Source organism: Diceros bicornis, chromosome 31 (assembly GCF_020826845.1).
Source record: "Diceros bicornis minor isolate mBicDic1 chromosome 31, mDicBic1.mat.cur, whole genome shotgun sequence".
Taxonomy (NCBI): domain Eukaryota; kingdom Metazoa; phylum Chordata; class Mammalia; order Perissodactyla; family Rhinocerotidae; genus Diceros; species Diceros bicornis.
The window spans coordinates 16517458-16536932 of record NC_080770.1 but is presented as its reverse complement, the minus strand read 5'-3'; the positions used below and the strand labels follow the sequence as shown (position 1 = coordinate 16536932).

General features: G+C 45.3%; 1 protein-coding gene across 1 annotated transcript in view; it reads right to left on the bottom strand.

Annotated features, from left to right (window-relative positions):
* The window catches only part of SSRP1 (structure specific recognition protein 1), a 205995-nt gene that overhangs the window by 97263 nt on the left and 89257 nt on the right, over positions 1-19475 (bottom strand). The gene's annotated exons all lie outside the window — the stretch shown is intronic.

The following is a 19475-nucleotide window of genomic DNA, read 5'->3' as shown; positions in this document are numbered from 1 at the left end:
CCTGTAGGGCCACGTTGCATGTTGGACAGAGCTACTATAGTCAATGACAAGACAGAGCCGATTCTTGGAGGCCAGTTGGCTGCTCAGGCACTCCCACCCCAAGAGAAGTCTCTCGTTTAGGTCACACAATCCACCATCTGAAATCCACAGCTTAGTGACCCTAGAAATTCCATGCATGAACATCCAGTGGAGGTATGGAGCAGTGTCTGAGAGTGTGGCTTCTGGAGTCTGACAGTCCAGGTTTGAGTCTAGGGTCTACCACTTAATAGCTGTGTGACCCTGGACAAATTCTTTAACCTCTCTGTACCTCATTACCATTATTCATAAAGTGTGGATAACAACACCTACCTCACTAGGTAGTCAGAAGGAACGAAAGAGATAATGCATGTGTAGTGGACACGCTCTGAGCTGCCCGGCTCCCTCAACACCTTCCTGAGGTTTCTGGAATTCCTCTTCCTATGGATCTTGGTGGGGAGCAGGCCTCTCATTACTGAGGATGAAAGTGTCAAATAGGTTCCCCACCTCCTCTACAGCTAAGGCATATGACTAGACTCTATCACAGAGAAGCAGCCGTTCAAGACTTTGAATCTGGAGCTAGTGAGCAATAAATGAGGGCCAAGAAGATCTCTCTCTGGTCAGCAATGGCAACATCAAGTTCCTGTGGCTGCAGTAGCCACAGTGTTAGAAGATGGATCCAGGGTCCAAGCCCTACGATGCCAGCCACAAGGTCCGAATTGTAGCAGCGGCAGTAGGGTCCTCTTAAGACCTGTTCTGTGGCCTCTTTTTGGCCCCAAGTCTCATTCTGTAGCCCTTCCTGCAATGTTAGCAGCTACCTTACTTCCTTTTCCTAAATTCATTTTTCTACTCAGCTCAGCCAGGGACAGTTCCTTTTGCCTGCACTAAGATCCCTGACTGATGCAACCTTTAGCACAGGAACTGGCATTTAGTTATTGCTCAACAAATGACAGATATTCATGTTACTAGGCCCAGAAGTGATCAAGGTCTTTGGGGCTGAACCCACATCAATCAAACTCTCAGGACACCAATGTCTCTATCTGGTCCCAGTGACATAATTTAGGTTGACCTATGCCCGCATGGGCCCACTTGCCTGCACCCTCTGATCAGCAAATTCTCTCCTTGTATCACAAGCTACAGTGCGCTCAGTAGACCTGGATTTTTAATGGCAAAAAAAAGCTTGAGGCGTTGGTGTCCAGTGCCTTTGAGCAAGGAGACCTGAGACATATCATTTCTATTTCAACCTCAGGCCTGCCCTCTTCCCCAAGAAGTGTTAGATTAATACTACAAGATCCTGAGTCTTAGGGTTCCCCTTTTCTAACTCCAAAGTTATTCTAGCACCTGGATGTCCCTAAATAGACTCAGTTACCCATTTCCATGTCAGCACTCCCGTGGAGGATCCCAAGAGACCACCCCTGCATTTCATCTTTCCTAATCTCGTTCTCAGGGACTCATCCCAACTTTGGGTTTATGGGAGAGCTTGCTGTAGCCCTGGTGCAGCCTGTCCGGGGGAAGACCTGGCACTGAGGGGCATGCCCTGCCACAAGTGTAGGCTGCTACGCAACGCATCAACATGTGTGCACAGGGCACCGGGCAGAGGTCACCTTGATGATGGTGACCAATACCAAGGAACTCAAGTTTACATCCTTCCCGTGACCAACACACAGCAGCTTGAAGATAGAAATCTATGCAGCTCCACACATCCGGCTCACACCACTCAGCCCTCACCCCTACCCACATCCCTCCCCACACCCTGCCCCAGGGTTTATCAACCTGGAAAGGATGAATGAGTTCAAGGGGCCATGGACTCTGCAATCATAGACAATATACAATGTGATGTTCCTAGGGTGAGGGTCCAAACCTTCCAAGAGATTCTTTTATGGCCTTCCAAAAGGCAAAAGGACCATTAAGTTTACTGGATGATTTCTTCTCAAATTGCCAGGAATGACCTCCAACCTTCTTCACCAAAAAAGTCCTGCTTGGCCCTTGAGATAGTCAGGATTATAAGATGCCCCCCAAGACCCTTACCCCATCCCCATGTACACATGCTGCACAGTGCCTGGGACTGTGAATATGATGTATTCTCACTCCTGTGGTTGTGTTGTGTTATATGGCACAGTTGACTTTAAGAAAGGGAGATTATCCAGGGTGAGTCTGACCTATTAAGGGGAGCCCTTCAAAGAGACTGAGTTCTTCCTGAAGTCAGAGATTGCATACATGAGGGGGATTCAATCTGAGGGAGATTCTCCATTGCTGGCTTTGAGAATGGAGGGGGCCATGTGGAAGGAATGTGGGGAGCCTCTAGGACCTGAGACCGCCCCCCTCCGCCCACCGTCTGACAGCCAGCAAGGAAACAGGGACCTCAGTCCTACAAGTGCAAGGAACAGAATTCTGCCACAACTATGTGAACTTGAGAGAAGACCCTGAACTCTGGATGAGACCACAGCCCAGCAACATCTTAATTTTAGCCTTGTGAGACCCTGAGCAGAAAACCCAGCAAAGCTGCACTCACTTCTGACCTATAGAACTGGGAGCTAATAAATGTGTGTTGTTTGAAGTCCCTAAATTTGTGTCGATTTGTCATGCAGCAGAGAAGACTAATACTGCCTTCAAGGCCCATTTCCTTCCTAGGATGAAATTTACTGTTAGTTCAGTTGGTGGGAGAGGGCAGGGCGGATTGACACAGGGGAGGAATGGGCTGGAGGATCTCCTGGGAAAGATCCCGGGGTCAGCAGATCAGGAAATACGGGCAGAAAAAAGGAGAGATTCTATTCAGGGCAGAGGTCCCACTACCCTTCCCATCAGACCATAACAGGCTGGGAAGTCACTTCTAGTTCCAATGTCTGCCCTCAGAGAAGTGATGGACTTCAGGAGCCAGACCTTCAGGGTTGATCAACTGTCTGCTGACTGGGCTTGGACAACATCCCTGTGGGGCAGATAAGAGGTGGTGAAAGGCCTAACATCATCCAGGGGTCAGCAACCAGGGAGATAGGGACCTGGACCGTTGCTCTGTGAAATCAGCCTCAACAACAGCTTCTCGAACACTTCCCCATTTGCATGCCCCAACAATTGATGTAGACCAAGAATGCTAGTGCTGGAAGGGCCCTTAGAGATGACCCAGTCCAGTCTCCATGTCTCAGATGTGGAAAGTGCCCCGGACTGGACTCAGATGTCCTGATTCCAAGTTCAGTGCTCTTCCTGCACCCTCCATGAGATTACCCTCCTTCCCTTCCAGGCACTTCATTCCCATCCAGGCAACTCCTTCCCCTTCAGGAATCTCCTCACCCAGAGACCCCTACACACAACAAGGTAGGAAGGTACACATAGTAATTGCCTCCCCCTGCCCCACCTTCTGCCCAATATATCCCCAGTCCATTTACTTCTTTCCACCTCTGCTGCCACCTCCCTAGCCCAAGACGCCATGCTGGATAACATACATCAGAGCCCAGTATCCCCATGTTTCACAATCAATGTCTTCCCTCTGCACTATCAGTTAATCCAAACTCATTACCACTGCCTGCAAGGCCCTCTATGGTCTGGTTCTTGTCTACTTATCCAACCTCACTGGTATGAGTGACCCTTGTCATACTGGTTTCAGCTCCATTGGCCAAGCTAGAGCCTTTGTACTGGCTCCTTCTCAACTGCAGGTCTCAGCTCAAACGTCATCTTTTCAGAGAAGCCTTCTCTGAGAACTCTTTCTAAACAAAGAAGCCCACTCATCCTACTCTCATGTCTAGCTACTTTCTTCCACATCATTCCATTATTTCCACCAGAGCATTTACCAAAATGATATGATCTTGCTTATTTATTAGTTTCTTGTTTATTTTCTGTCTCCCCCATTAGGAAGAAATCTCCATGAGAACAGAGACCTTGTCTTTCTTGTTCACTGCCTAGAACTCGACGCAGATCATTGGGTAGAGTTTTTCAACTATATGTTGAATTAATTAATCCATTGATTGAGCCAGCCCTGATGGTCTAGTGGTTAAGTTTGGTGCACTCATCTTCAGTGGCCCAGGTTCGGTTCTTGGGTGTGGAAGCACACCATTTGCCTGTCAGTAGCCAACGGTCGCAGTGGCTCACATAGAAGAACTAGAAGGACTTACACCTAGAATACACAATTCTGTACTGGGGCTTTGGAGAGGAAGAAACAAAAGAGACAAAGATTGGCAACAGATGTTAGCTCAGGGCAAATCCTTCCCAGCAAAAATAATAATAATAAATCAAAATATCTTTTTTAAAAAATTATAAAAAAATTAATCAATTGGTTAACCAACTTGAACTTTACCCCCTGGAGAAAGTCCAGCTGAGTTTAGGTCAGAGTATAAGTCCATTAATTTTGATTCTACAGGTATTTTTCTGAATCCCACCTGCCATGGACACCATCCTGGGCCAGGCTCTGTGCTCTGGATCATTCATTCATTCATTCATTCAACAAATACTCAGAGGTAGTCCCTACTCTCAGGGAGGCTTAATGTGGTTGACAAAGCAAGACAACAGAATGAACCTATTAGTCAGTCAGTAAGACAAGGCCCTCTATTGGGTGGACACTTAGAAGGAAAGAACTTATACAAACTGGAAGATACAAACTTTCAGTGCTACCAGAGTCACACTGTGGGCAAGAGCAGGCAGAGAGGGCTTCCTTGAAGAGGAATTCCCTTCCTTGGACTGGGCTCTGAAGGACTGACAGACAGGATCAGAGAGACAGAGGAGAAGTGGGGAGCACTTCTAAGGGCCAAATCATGGCCTGGTACTGCTGGGATTGGAGTCAGGATATGGATGATTTGGTGTTTCCCAGAGATTAAGTCAAAGAATGAGGTGGCTTCTCTGCTTTGCACTAAAGCCAAGCTCCTCCACCGACCGGTGTAGACTTGCTGGCCAGTTCCTCCATCCCGTCCTACTCCTCACACCATAGTGATCTGCTTTCTGCCCACCCCGTTGCTCCACAGAAACTGCTCTTACCAAGGTCCCCACTGACCACCCAATGGCCAAACCCAACAGACACTCTTCATTTCTTATCCTACTTGACCTCCCTCATGCAGGATGCCTCTTCACTTCCTCCTTCTTCAAAGCTGTCTCCTTTCTTAGCAGCTTTTCTAGTCATTTCTTCCCAGTTTGGGGCTGGTGGGCTCCTCTTCCTCTTCTGGAAAGTTAAATATTGGTAAACACCTCGTTTCTTGGTGCTCTTTTTTCCTAACTCTACACAGTCTCCAAGGGCTATCTCATCTCCCTTCGTGTCTCAACCTACCAAATATACGCTGATCACTGCCAAACTCCAGCCCCAGACCTGCTCCTCACAGGTTTGGTCCCCAACTGCAGACTCACATATAGAGCCACCCAATAAGCTTCCCAACTTGGGTGTCCCACAAGCATTATGAATTCAACACGTCAGACTGAACTCACCACACACAGAGACACGCACACACACACACAACGCACAGACACACACACGCACCTACACAAACTCGTTTTTCTCCTTGTGGTCAGTTTCTTAGAAGAAATCATCCCCTTCCACACAGACCTTTAAGCCAGGACTCTGGGGCCATCCTTCACCTGCCCTGCTCCATCACCCACACATCCATAGGAAATAGTGCTCTTTCTTCACCACCTTGTCTACCCACCCATCCCCATTTCCTCTGCCGCTCTCCTAATCCACTGTTGACCATCTTTCACCTGGGTCGTTTCAATGGCTCCCAAATTACTTTCCCTGCCTCCAGTCTTACCACCTTCCCCCACCTCTGAGGCATTGGCCACAGGCTGCCAAAATGAGCTGTCTAAAACCCAGAACTAATCACACCAACACTTTTCAAATGCTTCTCCTTGCTCTTGGCTAAATACTCTCTTCATGATCTGGTGTCTACGTACCTCTGCCTCAGCACTATTGACATCATGGACTGGATACTTCTTTGTTGTGGGGGTCCTCCTGTGCATTGTTGGGTGTTTAGCAGCATCTCCGTCCTCTACCCACTAGATGCCTGTAGTACTTTGCCCCCAGGTTGAGACCACCGAACATGTCTCCAGACGTTGCCATATGTTGCCTCAGGAGCAAAATCACTCCCAGTTGAGACCTATGGCTGTAGACCCCTAACTCCACCAACACACACACACTCACACACTCACACGCACACACACACTGTGCTCCAATCATATTGAACACGTTGCTTCCCTAACTTCCCTAACATGCCATGAGCTCTCAGGCCTGCAAATTTCTGCACAAATCATTTCATCTGCCCAGAATGCCCTTTCCTCCCTAACCACTGTGCTTGCCCCTTCTCTTCATCTGTCTCAGCCAAGGATTGCTGCTTCTATGAAGCCTGCCCTCATTCTCCCAGAGAGAGGTAAAAAGAAGCCTAATCGGGGCTTATCTCTATCTGGTCCCCTGTCCCATCTCATTGCAACTTTCTTCGGGTTTTGTTTCCTCGGTAGACCAAGACATTCCCACCCGTGTATGTCTGGTATCTGCACAGTCCCGGATTCACGTTTGCTGAATAAGTGAATGAATGACAAAAGGCAATTCTTGCCAAAGAGTGCCACAGACTGAGCTTCACAAATGCTTCCTGAAATGAGATTTTAGGCAGAACTTTTAACAACAATAACAGCAGTGGCAGCTAGTATTTAGGAAGTACATTTTATGTGCTAAGTGCTCCATATCATTTAATCTTCTAAACAACTCTATGAGGAGAGTACCATTGTCATCCGTAAAACAAAGACAGAAAGACTGAAGCTCAGAATGGTTAAGTTACTTGCCAGGTAAGCATCAGAGCCAGGATTTGAATGGAGAGCCTGCACTCTCACCCACCACACCTCTCTCCCCCCGTGGTGAATAGCTAGCACAAAGCACGGACATTCATTCTCTAATGTAAGCGACACTCAACAGCAACCCTGTAAGTTAGTGGCACAGGTGGTGATATGGGAGGCGTGAAGGGTGCTCCTTGGAATTAAAAGGACCCTGGCTCCATTCCTGGCCCTGCCACTTGTGAGCTGGCCCACCGCAGCAGGCACCTTATCTCCCAGTCTCCATTCACCCATCTGGGAGTTGAGTTAAGGATAACAACCTCACAGGTTTTCGGGAGGACTAACTGCGAAGGTGGTTGTGCAATAACCTACTAAGTGCCCGACACACGGTAGACCCTCAACAAACAAACAATCCTGAATATTATCTGCACTTTAGGAATAGAGAGAGCAAGCCTCAGAAAGGTTAAGTGATGGTCCAAATTTCACATACTAGCAAATGATGGAACTTGAAAAAGAACTCTAATTTATCTGTCATCCGTGAGTGTTACTGCCCAAGGGGAGCCGTCTGCCCACTGCAAGACATGCCAATAGTCGAGAGGCAAGGTGGTAGGAGAGAAAGGGTTTCTTTACAGCTTGCTAGCAAGGGGGAAGAAGCCTGAGTAGTGTTCAAAGGAACCATCTTACAGAACAAAGAGTACAGGCCAGTTATATAAGGGGCTGGTCTCCGGGTAAAGAGGCATCTGGTCGTAGTTCCTGATAATCTTTTGTTTTACTGGATATGCGTCAGAGACCAGAGCAACACCCTATACCCAGATCTTTCAGTTGTCATAGATGAAGGCTATCAGCATAGACTTTCTGTTTGGGGGGTCATCACATTCCTAAGGAACTCGAAAGAACAAAATTATCAACTTATCACAGCTGAGAGGGGCCGTAAAATCTACAGAGCATGTATATCTCCTGGAGGGTGCATATCCAGCTGGGTTAGTTAGTCAGAGGTCATTCAAAGTTACCATATGGTTTCTTTTCTACAATATGGCTTCCCGTATGTCAACCTTGTGTTGAGCTAGTATCACGAGCAGAGATTTTCTGAGCCTCCTCCACAGACTCATCGCTTTATGGGACAAGTCACAGCCCCACTTGGTTCCCCATTAAGGAACCAAGTCATAAGCACCTGGGGTTATAACTCTGCTATCCCCAGCTGGAAGCTCAGGGCTATGTTCAGAGATTCAATCGGTGGGAAGAGCCCAGGCTTGGGGCTCTCACCGACACAGCAGGGGAGGTTTGTGCTTAGGCAATGAGGGCCTAGGGATGTAAGCCAACTCACTGGTTTGGCAATGAATGAGAAAGGTGGGCTGGCCCGTGGTTATTGGCGTAACGGCCTTCAGGTTTGCTGGCCACACACCATCCCTGCAGCAACTGCTGTCAGGCCCCAGGAAGGCTCCTGGAGATGACTGAAAGGACCCACAGGGGGCGGGGGTGCTGAGTACCTCAGGGTCTTCCCCCTAAATAGGCCATGCTCTCTTGGCCAGCTGTAAGGAGACAGCATTCTGACTCAAACCGTCCAAGCTTCCAGTCCTGCTTCAACATGACACCCCCAGAAATACCCCAACCCTCTCCAAGGCCTCCTGGCTCAAGTTATCCTGCAGTTTCTGCAAGCAAATGCCTGTGAGTGGGAGAACAGGAATCTCAGAGTGGTGGAGAGTTAAAGAGGCTCTTTCCTTCCTTCCTTCCTTCCTTCGCTTAGTCCCTTCTCTCTCTCTCTTGCTTTCTTTTTTCTTTCTTCCTTTCTTCCTCTCTCTTTCCTTCTTTCTTCCTTTTATCCTTCCTTTCATCCTTCCTTCCTTCCTTCCTTCCTTGCCTTCCTCTCTCTGTGTCTCTTTCTGTGTCTCTCTCCATGTCTCTCTCCACATCCGTGTGTGTGTGTGTGTGTGTGTTTCCCTTATATATCCAGTAATTCTTGAGCATCCATGTGGTGCCACGTCAGGTGCAAAGCCTTGAGGATACAGTGGGTAACAAAAGATACGGTTACCGCCCACCTGGAGTTCCCAGCCTACTGGCAGACACACATTAACTTTTTTCACAGTACGTTAAACCACAACTGTGACAAGCTCTGCGTGGGAGAGGTGGCTGGTGCTATGAAAACCTGTTCTAGTTAACAGACTGGGAAGGAAGGTCTGAACAGAAAGGTGAAAGAAGTGTAGGAGTAAACTGGGGTTGGGTGGAATGCATTCCAAGCAAGGAAAATTAAACAGGTTCACTTTTAAATGGTGCACTTGACCTGTGACGTGATTTTGTGCATATAACCAAAATTAATAGCTGCCCTTAATTAAAGACCTACTGTGTGCCAGGGCCAAGCACTTTTCATGTGGAGTCTCATGAAAGGCTCTCTGAGGTGGACTCCATAACCCACATTTCAGGTGAGAAAATAAAGGCAATTGAGAGGCTAGGACTCAGTCAAGGACGTGCAGCCTGAGAACTTGAGCAGTAGATGTGGGGTTGCCTGTCCATCCTCTTCCCCAGCTCCAGCCTCCTCTTGCCTCAGCCCATGGCTGCAGAAGGAATGAATACACAGCCCCTCCCCTGGTGATTGACATTTCTGTGCTCTTGGGTTTTCCACACTGACTGCTGGAGAAACATAATAGTACAAAAATTGAATATGAAGATTGATATTTTTCATTGACTTTGGCTTAAGATTCTGGGTAATTAGAAAGTCACTTTTTGCCTTTGAAGTTTTCCCATTCTAGACAATACAAGAGAATCCGGGATGCTCTGTTAAGCAGGAACAAGCTTGGGCAAATGTTTGCAGGATGGTTTCCACCCTGAAGCAAGGTGGTGACATTCCAGGCTCCATCAGGAATGAAATGTGGACACAACTTGCTCTGGTGCACCCCAGAGAGTCACAGGTCATACTGATAACATCTGCAGCCGTGCACAGCTCACTTGCTGCTGGCCAGGTGGTTTCCATGGCCTGTTTGAAGAGAATGACATTCATTAAATCGCTTAATGCTTGCAACTCCGTGATATCGTCCTACTGTTATCCCCATTTTACAGATGAAGAAACTGAAGCATCGTGAATCTAAATCCCAGAGCTTGTGTGGGGAAAAGCTGGAAGTTGGTCTTGGACAGTCCAGCAGCAGAGCAAGCTGCCTCTACGTTTCATTCCCAAATATTTTCTGTAGTCCTCCCCACGAGCCTCCGTGGTACTTACTATCTCCACTACAGGGGAGCAAACCGAGGTGCCACATGGTTAAGGGTTTCTTCAAGATCACCCAGCCGGTCAGTGCCTGCAAAGCCCAGAGCCTTTCCCATGTTCCTCCTGCTTGAGTCAGCCTTCAGGCCTGGGAGGGAACGCTGGACCCAGGAAATGGAACGCTGAGGGGCCTACGAGCAGATGTTTGGGGTTAGAAAAGAAGAAAATCAAAACCCCTGGAGTAGGGGCTGGTGTGACTGCAAGCTGTGGTCCCAGGTTTAATAACTCTGCCAGTGAGTCAGCCCTGCTGTGGGCAGCAATGTGGGCTGCAGTGTGCCCGGGAGTGGTCGACATGTCCCACCCAGGAAATCCTCATTGCCAAACAAAGGACCGGAGCCTGTGCCTTGACACCTGGATGCAGTGTACTTCCCAAAGAATATTAGAGGAGGCACCCTCTCTGTGCCCCAGAGTCACACCCAACGCATTTGGGGATCATCTATCCCCTGGGTGACTGGCAGGAAGAGGAGCTCCAGGAATAACCACTGGGGTCGTTGCCCCAAGCTTTGAATTTGGGGAAGAAGGTTCACAGCCCCTGGAAAGCAGGCAGCCAACACCTTTGGCTGAAGAACAGGTAGAGCCAGATTCACGGATGGTGACTAATGGATGGATGTCATTCCCTAGAGCCACCCAAGGTGACTCTTTGGCAACGTCTGGGCCCCGAATTCTATTATTATGCATACTCTCTGGTCTGCTGACCTAGGCTGCTCTCATGGTTCACTGTCAGGTGGGACCCCCACTCAGGCAGGCAAGGGGGAACAGAAAGGGGTGGTCCCAGCATCCCTAGAGGTAAGTGAGGGGAGCCCCCAGGAATGGGTGGGTGGAAGATTAACAAGGTATGACATAGCCTTAAGATGGGGTTGTAAATAGCCGCTTACAGTAACATTCTTGACAACCATTTGATGACGAAGAAAAGTTTATGAGATCATTTCCAGTATCACACACACAGTCATGACTACGGGGGAACATGCCAACATGTTAACCACGGTCATCTCTGAACAGTGCAATTAATGGTGATCTTTCTTTTTCATGCAGTTCTTTGTTTTCTAATCTGTTTTACAACCACCATATGTTTCTGACATATGAATGAATGTAAAGGAAAGGTAACATCTAAAATGATCATGAGCTTAGGAGTCAGACAGATCTGGGTTTAAACACCAGCTCCACAAGGCGCCAGACGGATGATCTTGGACATAACTTGCCACTCAGAGCCTAACTTTCCTCATCTGTAAAATGGGGCTGATGGAAGCAGATTGTCACACACAGTTCCTAATTCATGCTATCGCCTGTTTTTAAACGGCAGGCGCTCTCCTCCTCTCAGAAGTGTCCTCTGCCCCAAGGGAGGCCCCACCTGGCACCGCAGCCTGTGGAGGGGGCAGATTTGCCTCCCAGGTCCTCTCTGCTGTGGTTGATAGCTGGAGAGAAGGATTGCAACGGGATCCTGTTGCTGAGTGAAACCAAAACTTGTGAAACCCCTCTTGCTTGCTTCCTCCTTTGAAAGAACAGTTGGTCCCATTTGAGGAAGAAGTTGCAGGAGGGGGCTCCTAGGACAGAAATAGGGGGCTGTGCAATGGCTGTGCTTCTCTCTCTCTGAATCTAAGTGTTCTCTGCACTTCCTGAAGAATCCAGACATATTTTTTTAATAACAGCTTTGTTGAGATGTAATTCACATACAAGTCAACCATTTAAAGTGTACACAATTCGATGGTTTCTAGCATATTCAGAGTTGTACAATCACTATCAATTTTAGAAAACTTTCATCTCCCTATAGAGAAACCCCTTACCCATTAGCACTCACTACCTCCTCCCCCTACCTCTAGGCATCACTAATCTATCTTCTGCCTCTAGAGATTTGCCTCATCTGGACATTTCATACAAATGGAATCATTCTTGTTGCAGTCTCTAGTGACTGGCTTCTTTCACTTAGGATAATGTTGTCAAGGTTCATCCATGTCATAGCATGGATAAATACTTAATTCCTTTTTATTGCCAAATAATATTCCCCTGTATGGATATACTACATTTTATTTATCCATTCGCCAGTTGATGGACATTAGGCATCTTTTTATTTTCTTTATTTTACTCTTTTGATGAACAATATGTTTATGGCATAGATTGTGGTGATGGTTTCACAAGTATATACTTATCTCCAAACTCATCAAGTTGTGCGCATTAAATATGTACAGAATTTCGTGTGTCAACCATACTTCTATAAAGTGTTTTATTTTTAAATAAATGTTTACATTTAACAATGTGTTTTTTATTGTGAAATTTTTGTTGTACATTATTGTTTGTCAGTAACCATATAAATGCATCCCTCCATCCCTTGTGCCCACCCCCTACCTCCCTTGCCCCTGGTAACCACCAAACAGTTCTATCTGCCCCTGTGTTGGTTTATCTTCCAGATATGAATGAAATCATGCACTGCTTGTCTTTCTCTTTCTGACTTATTTCGCTTCACATAATACCCTCCAGGTCCATCCATGTTGTTGCAAATGGGACGATTTTGTCTTGTTTTATGGCTGAGTAGTGTTCCATGGTACATATATACCACATCTTCTTTATCCAATCATCAGTCGAGGGACTCTTGGGTTGCTTCCATGTCTTGGCTCTAGTGAATAATGCTGTGATGAACATAGGGGTGCATAAGCCTCTTTGGATTGTTGATTTCAGGTTCTTTGGGTAGATACCCAGTAGTCGGATAGCTGGATCATAAGGTATTTCTATTTTTAACTTTTTGAGGAATCTCCATACTGTTTTCCATAGAGGCTGCACCAGTTTGCATTCCCACCAGCAGTGGATTAGGGTTCCCATTTCTCCACAGCCTCTCTAGCATTTGTTGGTTTTTGTCTTGGTGATTATGGCCATTCTAATGGGTGTAAGATGATACCTTAGTGTGGTTTTGATTTGCATTTCCCTGATGATTAGTGATGTTGAGCATCTTTTCATGTGTCTATTGGCCATCTGTATATCTTCTTTGGGGAAGTGTCTGTTCATTTTTTCTGCCCATTTTTTGATCGAGTTGTTTGTTTTTTGTTGTTCAGTTGTGTGAGTTCTTTATATATTATGGAGATTAATCCCTTGTTGGATATATGGTCTGCAAATATTTTTTCCCAGCTGCTGGGTTGCCTATTCACTTTTATCCTGGTTTCATTTGCCTTGTAGAAGCTTTTTAATCTAATGAAGTCTCACTTGTTTATTTTTTCTTTGTTTGCCTTATCTGAATAGACAGGGAATTTGAAAAGATCCCTTGATGGCCGATGACGAGTAGTGTACTACCTATATTTTCCTCCAGGAGTTTTATAGTTTCTGGTCTCATCTTCAGGTCTTTGATGCATTTTGAGTTAATTTTTGTGTATGGCAAAAGAAGATTGTCTAATTTCACTCTTTTGAAAGTGGCTGTCCAGTTTTCCCAGCACCATTTATTGAAGAGACTTTCCTTTCTCCATTGTATGTTTTTAGCTCCTTTGTCAAAGATTAGCTTCCCGTAGATGTGAGTGTTTATTTCTGGACTTTCAATTCTGTTCCATTCATCTGTGTGTCTGTTTTTGTACCAGTACCAGGCTATTTTAACTACTATCACTTTGTAGTATGTTCTGAAGTCAGGGATTGTGATGCCTCAAGTTTTGTTCTTTTTCTCAGGATTGCTTTAGCTATTCAGGGTCTTTTGTTGCCCCATATGAATTTTAGTATTCTTTGTTCTATTTCTGTGAAAAATGTCCTTGGGATTCTGATTGGGATTGCACTGAATCTGTAGATTGCTTTAGGTAGTATGGACATTTTAACTACGTTTATTCTTCCAATCCAAGTGCATGGAATATTTTTCCATTTCTTTATGTCATCATCAATTTCACACAATAATGTCTTATAGTTTTCATTGTATAGATCTTTCACTTCCTTGGTAAAGTTTATTCCTAGATATTTTATTCTTTTTGTTGCAATTGTAAATGGGATTGTCTTGAGTTCTCTTTCTGCTAGTTCGTTGTTGGTGTATAGAAATGCAACTGATTTCTGTAAGTTGATTTTGTATCCTGCATCTTTGCTGTAGTTGTTGATTATTTCTAATAGTTTCCAATGGATTCTTCAGGGTTTTCTATATATAAGATCATGTCATCTGCAAACAGCAAGAGTTTCACTTCTTCGTTGCCTATGTGGATTCCTTTTATTTCTTTTTCTTGCTAATCGCTCTGGCCAGAACCTCCAGTACTGTGTTGAATAAGAGTGGTGAGAGTGGGCACCCTTGTCTTGCTCCTGTTTTCAGAGGGATGGCTGTCAGTTTTTCCCCACTGAGTATGATGTTGGCTGTGGTTTTGTCATATACGGCCTTTATTATGTTTAGGTACCATTTTGTTGAGAGTTTCTATCATAAATGGATGTCCGATCTTTTCAAATGCCTTCTCTGCATCTATTGAGATGATAATATGGTTTTTATTCCTACTTTTGTTAATGTGGTGTATCACATTGATTGATTTGTGCATGTTGAACCATCCCCGTGTCCCTGGTATAAATCCCATTTGATCGTGGTGTGTGATCTCTTTAATGTATTGCTGTATTTGGTTTGCCAATGTTTTGTTGAGGATTTTTGCATCTATGTTCATCAGGGATATTGGTCTGTAGTTTTCCTGCTTAGTATTGTCTTTGTCCGGCTTTGGTATCAGGGTGATGTTGGCCTCATAGAATGTGTTGGGAACTGGTCCGTCTTCTTCTATTTTTTGGAATAGTTTGAAAAGGATAGGTATTAACTCTTCTTTGAATGTTTGGTAAAATTCTCCAGAGAAGCCATCTGGTCCTGGACTTTTATTTTGGGGGAGGTTTTTTGCTTTTTTTTTTTTTTTATTTGTGTTTTCCCCCCAAAGCCCCAGTAGATAGTTGTACGTCATAGCTGCACATCCTTCTAGTTGCTGTACGTGGGACGCAGCCTCAGCATGGCCGGAGAAGCAGTGTGTCAGTGCACGCCTGGGATCTGAACCCGGGCCGCCAGCAGCGGAGCGCGTGCACTTAACCGCTAAGCCATGGGGCCAGCCCAGGGGGAGGTTTTTGAATACTGTGTCAATCTCTTTACTTATAATTGGTCTATTCAGGTTCTCTATTTCTTCTTGACTCAGTTTTGGGAGGTTGTATGAGTCTAAGAATTTATCCATTTCTTCTAGATTGTCCAATTTGTTGGAATATAGTTTTTCCTAGTATTCTCTTATAATCTTTTGTATTTCTGTGGTATCTGTTGTAATTTCTCCTTTTTCACTTCCAGTTTTATTTATTTGAGCCTTATTTCTTTTTTTCTTGGTGAGTCTGGCTAAGGGTTTGTCAATTCTGTTTATCTTCTCAAAGAACCGACTCTTTGTTTCATTGATCATTTCTACTGTTTTTATGATTTCAACCTGATTTATTTCTGCTCTGATTTTTATTATTTTCCTCCTTCTGCTGACTTTAGACTTTGTTTGTGCTTCTTTTTCTAATTCTGTTAGGCATAGTTAGAGGTTGGTTATTTGGGCTTTTTCTTGGCTGTTAAGGTGGGCCTGTATTTCTTTGAGTATCCCTCTCAGGACTGCATTTGCTGCATCCCATATAAGTTGGTATGGTGTATTTTTGTTTTCATTTGTCTCCAGGTATGATTTGATTTCTCCTTTAACTTCATCAATGATCCATTGGTTGTTTAGTAGCATGTTGTTGAATCTCCACAGCATTATCACTTTCCCAAGTTTTTTTTTTATCGTAGTTGATTTCTAGCTTCATGGTATTATGGTCAGAAAAGATGCTTGTTAACGATTTCAATCTTCTTAAATTTATATAAGCATGCCTTGTTTCCCAACATATCGTCTATTCTTCAGAATGTTCCATACACGCTTGAGAAGAATGTGTAATCTGCTGTGTTTGGATGGAGTGCACTCTATATATCTATTAACTCCATCTCATCAAGTTTTTTGTTTAAGTTCGTTATTTCCTTATTGGTTTTCTGTCTGAATCATCTATCCATTGATGAAAGTGGGGTGGGCTAAGATCCCCTACTATTATTGTGTTGTTGTTAATATCTCCCTTTAGGTTTGTTAAGAGTTGCTTTATGTACCTTGGTGCTCCTGTATTGGGTGCATATATATTTAAAAGTGATATGTCTTCTTGGTGGAGTGGCCCTTTTATCATTGTATATTGCCCCTCTTTGTCTCTCATTACCTGTTTTACCTTGAAGTCAACTTTGTCTGATATAAGTATGGCAACACCTGCTTTCTTTTGTTTGCCATTAGCTTGGAGTGTTGTCTTCCATCCTTTCACTCTGAGCCTGTGTTGGTCTTTAGAGCTGAGATGTGTTTTCTGGAGGCAGCATATTGTTGGGTCCAGTTTTTTAATCCATCCCACTACTCTGTGTCTTTTGATTGGAAAGTTCCGTCTGTTTACATTTAGGGTAATTATTGATATATGAGGGCTTATTGTTGCTATTTTATCACTCTTTTTCCAGTTCTTTTGCTTTTATTTTGCTTCTCATCCCGTGTGTTTTGCACTACCAGTTCAGTTTGGTAGTTCTATACGAGGATTCTCTTAGCTTTCTCTTTCTGTATCGTGTGTGATTCTGTTCTGATTATTTGGTTAGTGGTTACTATGAGGCTTGTATAAAAAATATCATGGCTGATAAGTCCATTTTTCGATGGCCTCTTTTTCCCTTAGACTAAGTTGATTTGATCCCTCTCCTCTTCCCCTTCTAAGTTATTGTTGTCACATCTTATTCCTTCTTGTGTTGTGAGTTTGTGTTTCACATGATGAGGTTATATTTATTTTTGGTGCTTACCTCCCCTTGATCTTTGGTTCTATGATTAAGTGTTTGCTAATCTATTTTGATAGAGAACTGCAATTTTTCTGGTTTTGTCGACCTATTTCCCTCCTTGTTCAAAACTTTGAATCCCCTTTCCCTTTTTTTCCTCAGGCATGAGGGCTTTTTGAACACTTCTTGTAGTGGGGGTCATGTGGCAATGAACTCCCTTAGCTTTGTTTATCTGGGATAGTCATTATTTCTCCAACATATCTGAAGCATATTTTCACTGGATAGAGTATTCTTGGCTGAAAGTTATTGTCCTTCAGAATTTTGAATATATCATTCCACTCTCTCCTAGCCTGTAAAGTTTCTGTTGAGAAATAGGCTGAGATCCTGATAGGAAATCATTTGCATGCTTTTTTTTTTTTTTTCTCTAGCTGCTCTTTACATTTTTTCTTTCTTGTCGACTCTTGTCACCTCTACTACTATATGATTTGGAGACGGTCTTTTCATGTTGATATATTTAGGAGACCTATTGATTTCATTCACTGGTATTTCCACCTCCTTTCCCAGGTTTGGGAAGGTCTCAGCTATTATTTCTTTGAACAAGTTCTCTGCTCCTTTTTCCCTCTCTTCTCCCTCTGGAATACCTATAATCCTTATGTTGGGTTTCCTAACTTAGTTGGATATTTCTTGGAGAGTTTCTTCATTTCTTTTTAGTCTTAGTTCTCTTTCCTCCTCCATCTGGAGCATTTCTACATTGCTGTCCTCAATATTGCTAATCCTTTCCTCCACAGTGTCAGCCCTGATGCTTAAGGCTTCCAGATTTGTCTTTATCTCCTCTATTGCATTTTTCATCCTTAAGATTTCTGATTGATTTTTCTTTATACCTTTAATCTCTTTTGTGAAGAAGCTCCTGATTTCATTGAAGTGTCTATCTGTGTTTTCTTATATTTCATTCAGCTTTTTGATGATGGCTATTTTGAATTCTCTGCCATTAAGCTTATACATCTCTGTGCTTTCTGGGTTGACTTCTGGGTGCTTGTCATTTTCCTTTTGGTCTTGAGATTTAATTTATTTATTCTTGCATAGCGCCTGTTGGTGTTGGCTTATTTTTCCTCATAGTGAAAACATATGGTCACAGTTTCCTCTTGCCACCACTGAGTGGGTGTCAAGGGCTGTGTATTCTGGACCACCTCGACCCACGGGCACTCTGCTCAGCCCTCAGCCAAGCTGAGGCGTGGCTGTGTGGAGCCTGCTGGGAGTGAAGCATGGGAAAAGCTGGAGATGATGCTTGGGAACAGCTGGGGCTGGAGCCCAGCTAGGCCGAAGTAGCTGGGGCTCGGGTGTGGGTGGGTTGAAGCAGCTGCAGCTGAAGCACTGCTGGGCCAAAGACGCAGGAGCTGGAGTGCCGCTGGGCTAAAGAAGCTGGAACTGGAATGTGCTGGGCCGAGGTTGCTGGCACCAAGTCAGCTGGAGCCTGAGCATGGCCAAGCTGAAGCAGCTGGGGGCAGGGCACAGTCACGTTGCCACTGCGGGTGGGGTCCGGGCGCCTGGGGGCCACTGCTTCTGGAGGTGGGATGGGGTCGCACTCCCACTGCTGGTGGGGCCCCACCACTGGGGGGTCATCACACCTGGTGCCCAGTTAGCTGGGGGCCGCTGCCTCTGGGGCCTGGCTAAGCTGAAGCACAGTTGTGCCAAGACCGCAGGGACACTGTCCTGAAATGCAGGTGGAAAAGCTGGGTGTGGGAGGGGTGCTTACTTTCACATCCCCGATGTCAGAGGTCTCTTGCCTTGCTGTCACTCTCTGTTCTCCTGAGGGGCTAGCTTGTCAAAAGCACCCTCATGACAGTTCTGCTCCCTCCATAGGGGATTCCCCACAGGCTGTGCAGGGTCTTGGAAAGCACCAGTGTTCACACAGTGAGCCACCCCTCCCCGGCTGTCTGAGATCCAGGTGGTCTCAGTCTCTGGGTTGCAGTCCTTGGGGGAAGGAAGGGAGGTCCTCTTACCTCCTTCCACTTACTATGGGGATTCCAGCACCTCAGTCCTCAGGTGTACAGCTGCCTGGGTGACTCAGACATCCCCTGTGTTGTGTGAATAGCGTCTGTTGGAATATGAATGTCCTTTTTGTTGTGTCTTAGAGGGGGAGAGTCCAATGGGGGAAGCTCACTCTACCATGATGCTGACCTCACTCTCTAGGCATCCTTTTTGAATTAGTATATTAACTGTAATCATAGTTGTGATCTGTTGAGTACCTACCTTGTGTCAGGCACTTGATCTAATTTCTAATCCTTGCAACAGTCCAGAGGACAAGTCCATTTCTCCCATCACACTGATAAAGAAACTGAGATGTAGAGGTGAAGTGGCCCATCCAAGGTCACACGAGTGACAGAGCTGGGATGAAAAGGAGTTGGCCTGGCACCCCAGTCCCTGTTCTTACCACTGCCCCACCCTACTCCATGTGCTCTGCTCTCTCCTTCCAGCTGGCTCTGCGGTCAGAACAAGAAAGAATTCATTCGTTCAGTGATCATTCATTCAACAAGTCCTAATGGATGGCAAGCACGCATGAGTCACTGAGGCAGGTCAGAACCGGATGCCACCTGCTGGAGCTTGGCGTCCAGGTGAGGAGACGTCATCATGTGAGGAGGCAGATGCCAGTCATCAGGAATGGTGTGACCAAGTGCTGGGAACTCAGAGCTGCTGGAGAGCCCAAGGAAAGATTTTTAGAGGAGATGGCAT